The sequence below is a fragment of the Sinocyclocheilus anshuiensis genome, unplaced genomic scaffold (genome assembly GCF_001515605.1).
Source record: "Sinocyclocheilus anshuiensis isolate Anshui unplaced genomic scaffold, SAMN03320099.WGS_v1.1 scaffold1272, whole genome shotgun sequence".
Classification (NCBI taxonomy): domain Eukaryota; kingdom Metazoa; phylum Chordata; class Actinopteri; order Cypriniformes; family Cyprinidae; genus Sinocyclocheilus; species Sinocyclocheilus anshuiensis.
The window spans coordinates 199616-211865 of record NW_015547713.1 but is presented as its reverse complement, the minus strand read 5'-3'; the positions used below and the strand labels follow the sequence as shown (position 1 = coordinate 211865).

Sequence of the window (12250 nt, the reverse complement as noted above, 5' to 3'; positions counted from 1 at the left end):
ACGAGACGAGACGCAACGTAAATGCTGGTCATGTGACGATGACTATAATTAAATGTATAATGCAATATTGTTGACGAATAAAAACAAGACTAAATGTGGTTTACAAAATAAAAACTATGCTAAAATGTCTCTTCATTTTCGTTGACCAAAACGAAGAGACGAAACTAAATGTTATAACGTTATTTCGTCTAGTTTAGTCACGTTATTATTATTATTTTGCAGTATTTCTGTTTCCTATTCTGACTAAAATAAGACTAAAATGCTCAGACTTTTAGTTGACTAAAACTTGACTAGACTAAAAAGAATATGAACGTGACTAAAACTAATAAAAACTAATGACAGCTTCACACAAAGACTAGACTAAAACTAAAATTAAAACAGGCCGCCAAAAACAACACTACTTACTAACATATAATTAGATTTTTCTCCATTCACTTTGTAATGCAAAATAACTTTATAAATATCCTTGAAAAATGAATAGATATCACGAATGCCCTGGTACTTAGGACATGAGTTCAGCAGTCATAGTATAAATTATAGTATAATTTATCAGTATAAATTACAAATGATTTTTTTCCCTAAGACTGAACATTACTTTGATGCATATACTGTACATACATGCATACATACACACACACACACACACACACACATATATATATATATATATATATATATATATACAGTATATATATATTTTTTTTGTTTGTTTTTTTTTTGTTTTGTTTTTTTGCTAGTAGTAATATTCCCAACAGCCTGTATGTTTGTGTAACCGCTTCTCAGGGGAGGAAGGCAATGCAGAAAGCGACCGTTAGTTCAGAGCTGCAGAGCTCCAAGACGATGCCATTTAAAGGGCAGCAGGTTTAACAGAGGACAACAAATCAATAACATTTGGGTTGGAAATGTCACGACCTGCTCCTGGAGTGGCTGAGTTCTGAAAGCTTTACTCCGGTCATGACCCCACATTTACACACCATAAAACAGCTGCCCTGAGCAGACGTTTAACAGGGAGGGACTTAAGACAAAAAACTAAACTACAACAAATGTGAAGCTGATATCTTCTGATTCTCTTGCTATGCAAATGTAAGAGTTTAGGGATGTCTTGAGAAATTATTCTCTTGTGCCAAATGTATAAATGTATACAAGAATTAGCAAAATGTGTAGCTACACTTTGTGTAATTATTGAGAAGCAGAACTGCAAGTGAGAGAAGGTGAAGAGAAAGAAAATGAAATAATGGGGACATTAGAACAAGATGCACTTGAACAAATAATCCAGTTATCTTCCATATTCCCAGTGTTTTATACAGCTTTCATTAGCAATTTTTAGAATTTTAGAAGTGCTAACAATGTATTGATTTGTCAACAAAAATTCAGTTTTATATCAATGAGGAATTTCTGGAAACAAGAACACATAATTTTGTAATTTTGTGTGATTTTGTTGGATATTGAAATACATTATCCTATTCCATTACTTTGCATGATGTGTGCTGAACTCACAATCAATTTAAATTCTAGCATTTGAATTGAGGTAGTTAAAAGAATGCAGTAATTTGAATACTGTCATTTGAATTTCCATCTACGAAAGTAGAAGTAAAATGGATTGAAAAGAAAGTCATAACCCCATTGCAAGTATAGTTTTTAATGGACTATGACATTTTCAGATAGACATTTTACTATTACTGCACTTATATGGCTGTAGCTCCTATTACAAAAAAAAAATCTGATATCAATTTGTATTTTAAAATAAAATATTTTCTTATCTGAAAACACTACAAACAGCAAAACTTGAAAACATATTTAGAGAAATATGTGTAATCACTTCAGGTAATCAGGAAATAAATTCAAAATTAATTGCATGCTTATGTCTGACAAAACTTGTGAGGGATTAATTAAGACTTGTTTTACATTTAAAGAAAATGCATTTTTCAAGAAAAATAATTTTTAATCAAAATGTCAAAACTTGATCTTCTGGTGAAACAATAGACTTCTACTAGGGCTGTGCAAAAAAATCGAATGCGATTTTCATGCACATCTCGTCAGTATAGCCGCTCCTGTGATTAGTAGTAAATCTCCAGCACAGCCCTAACTTCTACCTATTGATGTATACTTTTCCAAACTTGCAAACCTGCATCTACAGAATTTTTTAGCTCAACACCAACATTTCAAAATTCAATCAACAACCGATGGATGAGATTATTTTTTTCAATAATACATGGCAGTCTTCACAATATGTACTTCACAATTAAGAACAAAGCATCTGTTGTTACTTCAGTTTCATTGCGACTTTAAACTTTGAATTTCACCCAACCCTAGCAGAGACAGCTACAAGCAAGCCATTCATCTACTCGTAATAGAGGTTAACACTAGCTTTTATACCAAAAATTCTGTTTGTTTGAATGAAAATATCTGATATATTAGTTGAAACATGCATTCATACTAGGGCTGTGCAAAAAAATCGAATGCGATTTTCATGCACATCTCGTCAGTATAGCCGCTCCTGTGATTAGTAGTAAATCTCCAGCACAGCCCTAACTTCTACCTATTGATGTATACTTTTCCAAACTTGCAAACCTGCATCTACAGAATTTTTTAGCTCAACACCAACATTTCAAAATTCAATCAACAACCGATGGATGAGATTATTTTTTTCAATAATACATGGCAGTCTTCACAATATGTACTTCACAATTAAGAACAAAGCATCTGTTGTTACTTCAGTTTCATTGCGACTTTAAACTTTGAATTTCACCCAACCCTAGCAGAGACAGCTACAAGCAAGCCATTCATCTACTCGTAATAGAGGTTAACACTAGCTTTTATACCAAAAATTCTGTTTGTTTGAGTACTCCAACATTCAACTACTGGCCAAATCAATAGCATGAGACTGAAGTGTAACTACCTGTTTAGTCAAACAATTTTATATGGGAAGGTATGGTAGAAATGTCTGGGAAATCTGTTTGAAAATAAACATTATGTTTGTAATTTGATTTGTTGATGCTAATGTCACAAATTACACACTTCACCTTACAAACAAAAGTAGAAAAGCACACACAAAGGTTTGGAAAGGACAGAGTGGATGTTCCTTTAAGAGAGAGCAGACAGATCTGGCACTGACAGGAATGACACCGGATCTTCCAGAACCTTGCATGAGTGTTTGAGTGAGTGCTCAGCTGTCGGTTGGAACGAGAGTGAGAGAGTATGTAGTCTTGCAGCTTGACTTGAGAAGAAAGCAGAGTGACAAACAGACATATGATCCAAACTAGACATAAAAAACTTACAGACACAAACACGCACACCTACACAAGCAAACACACTGACACCTGGAAAGAATCACAGCTCTCCTATCACAGCCACTTTTGTGACTGATTTCATTGGACTGCACAACCTCTCTGTAGAAGTTCAGCTTTTTTTTCTCACCCCTCTCTGCCCTTAGAACGGAATGTTCAAAGTGGGAATGGCTATTAGCGAGTTACATAATCGGAAATCAGTTACTGAGACGTGTTGAAAATGGCTCTTGGCTCTGTCTGTGATGATATTGTAAATAGCGTGCACCTGAACTCATGCAATTACACGCAGGGAGCACATAGAGCAGGGAAGAGCCTTTCGTAAAAAGGCTGTTTGGCAGGCCGATCGGATACAGGAAGAAAATAACTATAATAAATGACATAAAATAATGTCCATAATAAATTACGGACGTCCGAGTTGTTCAGCAGATGTGTCTGAGTGTCTTCAAGGTGTGTTTCTCTGGAAGGAGGAAGAAGATGGACAGAGCTATGTGGGTGTAGAGATAAAGATCTCAGCAAGATCAAGTGTGTGTGTTTGCACCTACTTAACCATATAATAAAGACAAATTTGTACATCAAATATTATTATATACAACAAATGCAGAAAGTGTGTGGATTAGGGTTAGGTTATAGCATTTATAACTAGCAGTATATAAAAATAGTAGTAACTTGCATTAGGGGTAGTATCAAAAAAGGTCATCCAAGAAAGCAGTTAAGTACCAGCAGAGAACTCTGAGGACTTCTCTTGCTTAGATAGAAATGATCCATGGCAAACGGATCCATCTGAATGTAGCTTGAACTGTGATAGTGGCTTGAGGAAAACTGAAGGAAGTCTTATTGCATGTTGATAAAAAGTCAGACTGTATCATCTAGGTAAATAATTCTGTGTGAGCGCTCCTGGAGATCACACTTTTGCCCAAGTAATTACTGACACCTAGTGGTGATACCTGTAAACAAATACATTTAATGGAGGAGTGTGGAATTTCTGTAACACACTTTCATTAGTAGTTTTAAGTAGTTAATTTTATACAAATATTAAAAACACACATTTTAATTTATTAAAAACCTTTATTATTATCATTATTATTTTATTAAACAATAATTTCTATATTATTTATAGCTTTTTATTATTGACCAATCAGCATTCAGGACCAGATGTTCTGGTGCAGAACTATTCTATAGAAGAATAGAAAAATAGAAGAATTAACCTGCAGACAGTATAATTGTGTTAAAGATTGAAAACTGTGACAGATGGAAAGATGAAAGTGTATTAGTCAAGTTTATGGGTTAGTACTTACAGTAATGTTAGTGTCTGCATTGTCAACAACACTATCATCATCAAGACTGTCCATGTCCTCAGAGGACTGATCTTCAGTCTGAAATAGGAATGCAACACTAGCATGGCAGGCAGACTCACAATATCAATGAAAACCAAGCAATGCATGGTTTAAAACTCTGCAATATCAACAAAACATATCATTTTCATTATATTTTGCAATATGCATTAGTTCCCCCCGCATATCTATGGGTTCAGGTGTTTGTTGCTCTATGTCTAAATATTTTTGGCTTTCTAGGCCAGTGTTTCCCAACCTTTTTTTAGTCGCGACACCCTTTGGAACTTTTAACAAACTTGTGGCACCCTACAAAATTAATTTTGTCACAATATTTGAATTTCTAACTTCGATATGATAATTTGAAAAGTATAGATATTCAGTACAATAGGGAAGAACTGCAGAATATAATGTCATACAGATATTTGTAATATTATTAAAAAAATGTGTCTATCAATGGTGGCAATCAGTAGGCTAATTTCTAATGAAGAGACCAATTTATATGACAGATTTTAATGTAGGCTTTTATACATATGTAAACATTATTTAATTACCATTATAACTGTAACGGAGCCGACGAGACGAGAGATGTGCGGATCCATCTGCAAAGCTTTTATTTAAAGGCGTGGTCATAAAACAGGCAAGGTTCAGACAATGGCAAACAGGTATATGAGGGCAAGACGAAGAGTAATTCAAAACGGGCGCGAGTCAGTCGACAGCAAACGTTATCCAGAGGGCTTGACAAGAGGGGCAATCCAATAACACGAGCAATAGTCCAGGCAGGAGCAAACAGAGTCCGAACGGCGAGACAAAAGGGCAATCCGAGAAACACAGGCAGGAATCAGAACACGAGAAAACAGGCAAGGCAAGGCAAGACTAAGATTAAACTATGAAAACTAGAAATGGCTCCATAGAGTAGCTATCGCTAGGTGAGTGATAAGCACTAAACAATACTCGGCAGTGGGAAGGGATCGGAGTGAGTGTTATATAGGGAATGTGTGATTGATTACAGCTGTGTGCAATCAACTGTGTGTGTGTAATCAGTGCAGTGGATGATGGGAACTGTAGTCCGGGTGAAGTGCAACAGTGGTGTGGTGCAAGAGTCCATAGTAGTGGAAGAGTGACCTCTGGTGGCGAGCAGACGGAAGTTCATGGACCGGATTCGTGACAATAACTAGCTATCTCACAAATGTTTGCTCACTCACTGTTTTTTTAATTTTACATTGGGGCAATTTTGGTGCAGTAGCACGAGATAGCTTGATTTCAAACTTTGAATTGAATAAAAAATGACAAGTAAGCAGTCAGTAATAAAATAAGAACGCAGATCAATGAATGAGAGGGCAGCGTTACCAGAGTTGCCCATATACCACACCATGTTACAACACAGTAGGGCTATTGACAGTAGGGCCGCGGCACCCCAGTTGGGAAACACTGTTCTAGAAATACAGCATTCAAACATACAGCACTGTAAAGGTTTCAAGAAATATGAATAAACACTTGTATGTGTCCGTTCATGCACACGTGAGCCTGTGTTCTACCTTTGATTTCCTGCGATTAAACTTGAGGAAGCCCAGCAGACCTTTTTTCTCTGATCCACTCAGACTGTAGGAGTGAAGAGATTCAGCTGTAAGAGAAACACATGCGTTCAGCATCTTACACAAACATGCAGGACCAGCTATTATAATGTAGAACTGAGTCAAGCAATGTTACTTTTGTTGGAGTGATTAATTTTGAGCTGGCTAATGAGAACAATGGATTATGGAAGATACAAGATTAGCATATGCAGAATAAATGCTAGTGCTTGCACGTCAGCAAATCAGTAGCGTTAAAAGTTTTTTTGTGAGTTTAGGAATTAAGCTTGGTCTCTGTAAATGAAATGCCGTATCAAACCCAGTCATGACAACAAGATCTAACTTTAAATTTTACATACACTACCATTCAAAAGTTTGTGGTAAGATTTATGAGATATAAAAGATTTCTATTTAAAACAAATTACATTTTTTAAATTTTTATTTATCAAAAAAAAAACTTGAAAAAAGTATCATGGTTTTCACCAAAATATTAAGCAGCAGAAATAAATTACATTCAAAAATATTCAAATAAAAGGTTATTTTAAATAGTAATATTTCACATTACTGTTTTACTGTATTTTAATCAAATAAATGCAGCCTTGTTGAGCATAGAACACATTAACGTTAAAAAAAATGTTACAGACACAATTTTTTTGAATGTTAGTGTAAACCAAAAAATAAATAGTACACAATGCACAAAAAGCAGTACAAAATTCTGGCAACAGATGGCGCTACACTTCTGCAAAGTTCCAAAGCCTCTACTCAGGGATGTCCAAACTCGGTCATGGAGGACTGGTGTCCTGCAGAGTTTAGCTCCAACTTACCTCAACACACCTGCCTGGAAGTTTCTACTATGCCTAATAAGAGCTTCATTAGCTGGTTCAGGTGTGTTTAATTAGGGTTGGAGCTGAACTCTACAGGACAGTGGCCCTCCAGGACCGAGTTTGGACACCCCTGCATGTCAGCAAAATCAGATGAAAGAACACTAATGCAACTACAAAACCTAAAGAATAATTAACAGGACAAGTAACAGGTTTCTCTGAACACAGTGCATTGAGAATGAAAGCATCACAGTAACAATAAGCATGAAAGATGAATACATAAACATAGGCACTGCATGTCTTGTTTAATTTCAATTGGCCAGGCCATTTTAATGATTAAATGCTCGAGTACGTTCTGTGACAGGAAGCAAACAAGGCAATTTGTCTACATATACAGTAAAGCCACTGTGACAACTATCAGTACCTGAGTAGTTCAGGGCAGGTGTCGAAGCCATTTTAGGCTGGAGAACTGGAAACAATCAAACCAGTACAACATTTGAAGGCAAATAAAAGTGAATAGAAATATTTTTACATTTGGCTAGACAGTGAAGGACTCACACTTTGGACAGTGAAATGTCACAGGCTTAGTGCCTTTAAGTGCTGTGTTTGAGCATGTTATGGAATAATAACACTGGCTAAACAAAGATACTATAAGTGAATACATCTAAGAGTGTGTCTGAAGAGGAAGTGTTGGACCTGCCGATTAAATATCTAAATTTAAACTTGCTCTAAACCTGTGGTTTCTCAGCTGTTCTTTACATCAATACAAAGATTTTCCATTGGATGTAATTAAGTTGCTACCCAGCACGCTACCAAAATTGGTTATTGTGGCTCCCCATATATATTTTGAACTTTCTATACATCAAAGATTCCTGAGGAAAGAACAACTGTTTCACGGTTTCCACCAAATTATTAAGCAGCAGAGTAATTTTCAACTGTGTTGTCCTGACATTTTTTATCCCGTACCTAGTGTTTGATCTAGGACATAGAGTTCCCTGATACCCAGCTCACTCAGGCACTTGTCCAAGTCCAGCTGTTGGTGGCTGATATTGTCTCTGAACAGCAGGACATGGGCTGGGTCAAACTCGCACTTCTGACAGATCACAGGCACCAGGATATGCAGAGGGGCCAATGGATTTACTCGAACCACGGCCTTCTGACTTCGGTGATAGTTCACCACCAAACGCACCGTTTTCTATGTGATGAGAGAAAGTGAAACAGATGTGAAGAATGAGAGAGGTTCATTTAGACATATTAAAGAGATGGCGGTAAAATATCCTTTTAATTAGCTTATATTATAAAAAAAAACAATAGATAGATTTGCCTTGATAGGAATATTAAAGAAGTTAAATACAACTTTAGCTTTATGGTGTCACTTACCACAGCAATTAAACTGAATTGTCATTTATATCTGTTGGAAATGGAAACTGATTCATAAAAATCCCAGCAGGCAGTCACACCATAACAGTGCATGTTGACAGCAGCTATGTTGTATTTAATCTGGAATTTTTTTTTTTAACTGAGGAAAAATTTTTAATCAAGAGTAAATATATGGTACCTAACATTCAAATGCTCTCTTCCTGTAAATGACAGTGGTGCAGCAAACTCACTACTTTGTGGCTATTTTCATATGCATGATCAAGATAAGATAAGATGCAACACAGATCTCTGAAGTTTCACATGAGAAGTGGGCAAAATTAGACTTTTTATGCACATGTCTGCAGTGTCTTGTAGAGGAAGTATCACACCAACCACAATACACTGCTTAGAGAAAAGCTTCTTCAGAGAACAAACATTTTGGGTTCCATCGAACACCAATAAATCACATTATCTAATTCAATTACTCATATGTAAATACTAATATTGCTCATGAAACATTCAAATAACTCTATTTCAGAAGCAGCTAAATTTCTTCTTAGCTAATAGTAAAGAAACTACTGTTAATCAAAGTAGGCACAGAAGACATTTAATGTGTGCCATTTCCTGTATATTACTGTGCAGACAACTGAGAGCACACCAGAGAAGACTAGGGTGCATGAAACAGTATGCAACATTTCAGCTTTGTTCCACATTTTAGTTGAAGTGTAATCCCACTTGAAAAAAAAACTGTTACTCCACTTTGTCACACGTTCTTAGACTATGGATGTGAGACAACATGTGTGACACTGCGCACTCAAACGACACTGAAAAAAAACCCCGCTAACTTTACAAGTACTGTAGGTGGGCTGTCTGAATGACTAGATGGCCCTGAATGCCACTGACAGATATTGTATAGATAGATATGCTAATTTTCATCTCTATTCTAGCCTATACTCCTCTGAACAATTTGGGAACTTTGTATTTAGCACTTCTCATGTTGCTGCGTCATTAGAATGCATTGCTTTGTTGTATTCCTCATTTGCAGGTCACTTTGGATCAAAGAGTGTTCTAAATGAATTAATGTAAATGTGATTTTATTGTTAAATGTTACTTTAACTTTGCAGTGTAGCAGTAGAACTTTGACTGGGATGAATTTAGAGATTAAAGTTCTCAGAAAGAGGTTTAGCATGCTGAGCAAGTATAACAGTTATAACAGCCTGCTCACTTTGTCAACTAACTAAAGAGTTGACCATCCTGACCCATCTCTACTCTAGTCAAATATTTCTGAGCTTACATGTTGTCTATGTTTGTTTTCCTAACAGAAATTGACAAAAAAAATGGTGTTACTCCATTTCTTCACATCTCCATATTTGCATTATGTATTGTGTGCTTTCAATTGCCCAGTGACAGATTGTACTGTTGTTCTAGCAGAATCAGAGGTCAGAGCCTCTAACTCTGCCCAGAGGTCAGACACAAGGGAGAGGTGCAAGAGGAAGAAATAATGCATGGTAACTCTCATCAAATATTCACACGAGGGGGAGGAGAAAAGGACACTCGTGAAAGAGAGAACACACACTCAGAGCAGAGCCTGTGAAAGACTCACTGTACCTTTGCTCGAACCCTTTTTATAATCATTCGACCCTCCTGACGCATTTAGCCAGAACAAGATGTCATTTAAGAACATTATTACACAATATTATAGTAAGATCAATATTACACTTTTTTACAGTAAAAAATATATTTACAAAAACAGAATACAATGCATCAATATGAGTAGCATGAATGATAAAAAGCATGGACATCATTTATATAAAATCAATTAATATTTACATTTTTCACTATTTTTAAACATTTTTAATCATTTTCAGTTCACTTTAATAGTCTTGTTGTGCGATTTGTTTTTAAAGTTCAAATATTTACATTTAAAAGAAGGTCATAACAAACGCATGCATAATAACTATAAAATAATTATTAAAGTTTCAAACTGTTTTAGATGAAGTATATCATGTGTGTAGGATTTCTATCGAACAGACACAGATACGCCATTGAGATCTTTTTGTATCGAGAACTAAAAAGTTCTTTCACAACATATAGTTGAGAGATACCTCGTGATCGCACAATGTATGGAAGCATTATATCCAACAGGAAAAGGACGGATAAATTAACTGATGCCCTCAGGCCTGCAAACACGGGATCTATACGTGACTATCACATGACCCATTGAACATCTGCTTCCTGCCCTTTCTGAAACCCAACTGACCCGCATTCTTTTCTTACAACAAAAGAAACAGAACCTTGCATGATGTTTTTAAAAGACAATCATTTAGAATAATTGAGATAAGATTATTAATGTGTATGCAAACTACCCGATATTTGAGCTTGAATGAAAGCTTGTTTTATTTGCAGAAAATTGGTGTGAATGAAAAAATTATATTCGGCATCATTGTCTGGTGATAATACTTTTATAAAAAGTTATTAAAACTTGCAGAAATACTCCCCACGGGGAGCATGTGATTCATGCATAATGAAGGAACAGTATGGGGCGTGTTTAAGGCCCTGCAACAACCTCCAATTGGAAGACCGCGCCATGGGATGGACCAAAATCAGCCTGCTTAAAACTGGACACAAAGCCTTCGTGGCTCGCTGCTTGCTCTCTGGATCTTTGGCTCTTCCGTCTTATTGATTGCGCTACAAAGCGCTCACAGCCATCAACATCAGACTAGTGATCCTCCAGAACTCCAAAACTTCATCAAACTTTGTGACTGCAGAAATCTTCAAAACTTAGTCTTCGCAAACAGATTCTGAGAAGAACTTCCAGCGCGTCGTCACGTCACAAGGAAACCAACCAATCGCCGGAGGGCATCCCCAGAAATACGTCAGACATCGACCGCGTCAGCAGCCAATCCGCAGCCCTGGGATTCCTTCAAGTAACCATCCAGGAAGTCTGTTGTCAGCTGTCAGCTTGAACGCAAGTACCGAACAAGGTTTTCATCTCTTGCTGAACTGGTGCTGAATTGAGTTTAAGCAGTAAACATAAGCCAAGTCTCTGCTTTTATGAGTTTTCTCAGGTTGAATTTAAAGAACTCGTAGAAAACGAGTATTAAAACTTTGGGAACTTCATGCAAACGCAGCAACTCATTTCCTGAACCTTTTGTGTGTGTGTGTGTGTGTGTGTGTGTGTGTGTGTGTTTTAGCTTAGTTTAATGTGCCATAGAATAGCAAATAAACTGTTGTTTCATTTATAAATAAGTATTGTCTTGTGTCGTGTATTTTTAAAGTTAAACTCTGCCCAGATCCAGCTACCTAGCTCGTAGCTTATAAATTATCACAAGCATGTATTAACCTTTGGCCAGGGATAGTACCAATATTCAAATTGGTAAGATATACTGATGTTAACGTCTCGCTGGACGAACGGTAGATAAAGTGTAAATTATCAAATTGGGAACCAGTTCAATCAGGTTGATTCTGAATCTTCAGATTCGATTCCCCCTCTGAAAAGAGCTCAAATAAAAGAGTTAAATTCCCTACATGTGTCACTAGGTCCCACCTGTCTAGCACTTGGGGTCTTGTTAACCCATAAAACTACTGCAATGAAGATAACATTTGTTCACACAATGAGGGCATTCAATATGGCTGATGCAGTTAAACAAGAAGTAGACTGTAGTGTGACATATGCACTCACGCTGACTTTCAAAGCAAATTATTTACAATACAACGTCTGTCTACAGTAGTGATGTCTCGTCAGTAGTAGTGTAACCAGTTCCATTTCAAGGGAACTTCGAACTGCGTACTCTAGAGGTCGCTATGGGGAACGCCTCGTCGTGACCCGTGTCTGAAGCATACATTGAAAAAACACCAACAACACGTTGGCCGGCGACAGCCCA

At 36.6% G+C, this 12250-nt stretch overlaps 1 pseudogene; it reads right to left on the bottom strand.

Annotated features, from left to right (window-relative positions):
• The window catches only part of LOC107704093 (protein cordon-bleu-like), a 91448-nt pseudogene that overhangs the window by 73024 nt on the left and 6174 nt on the right, over positions 1 to 12250 (bottom strand).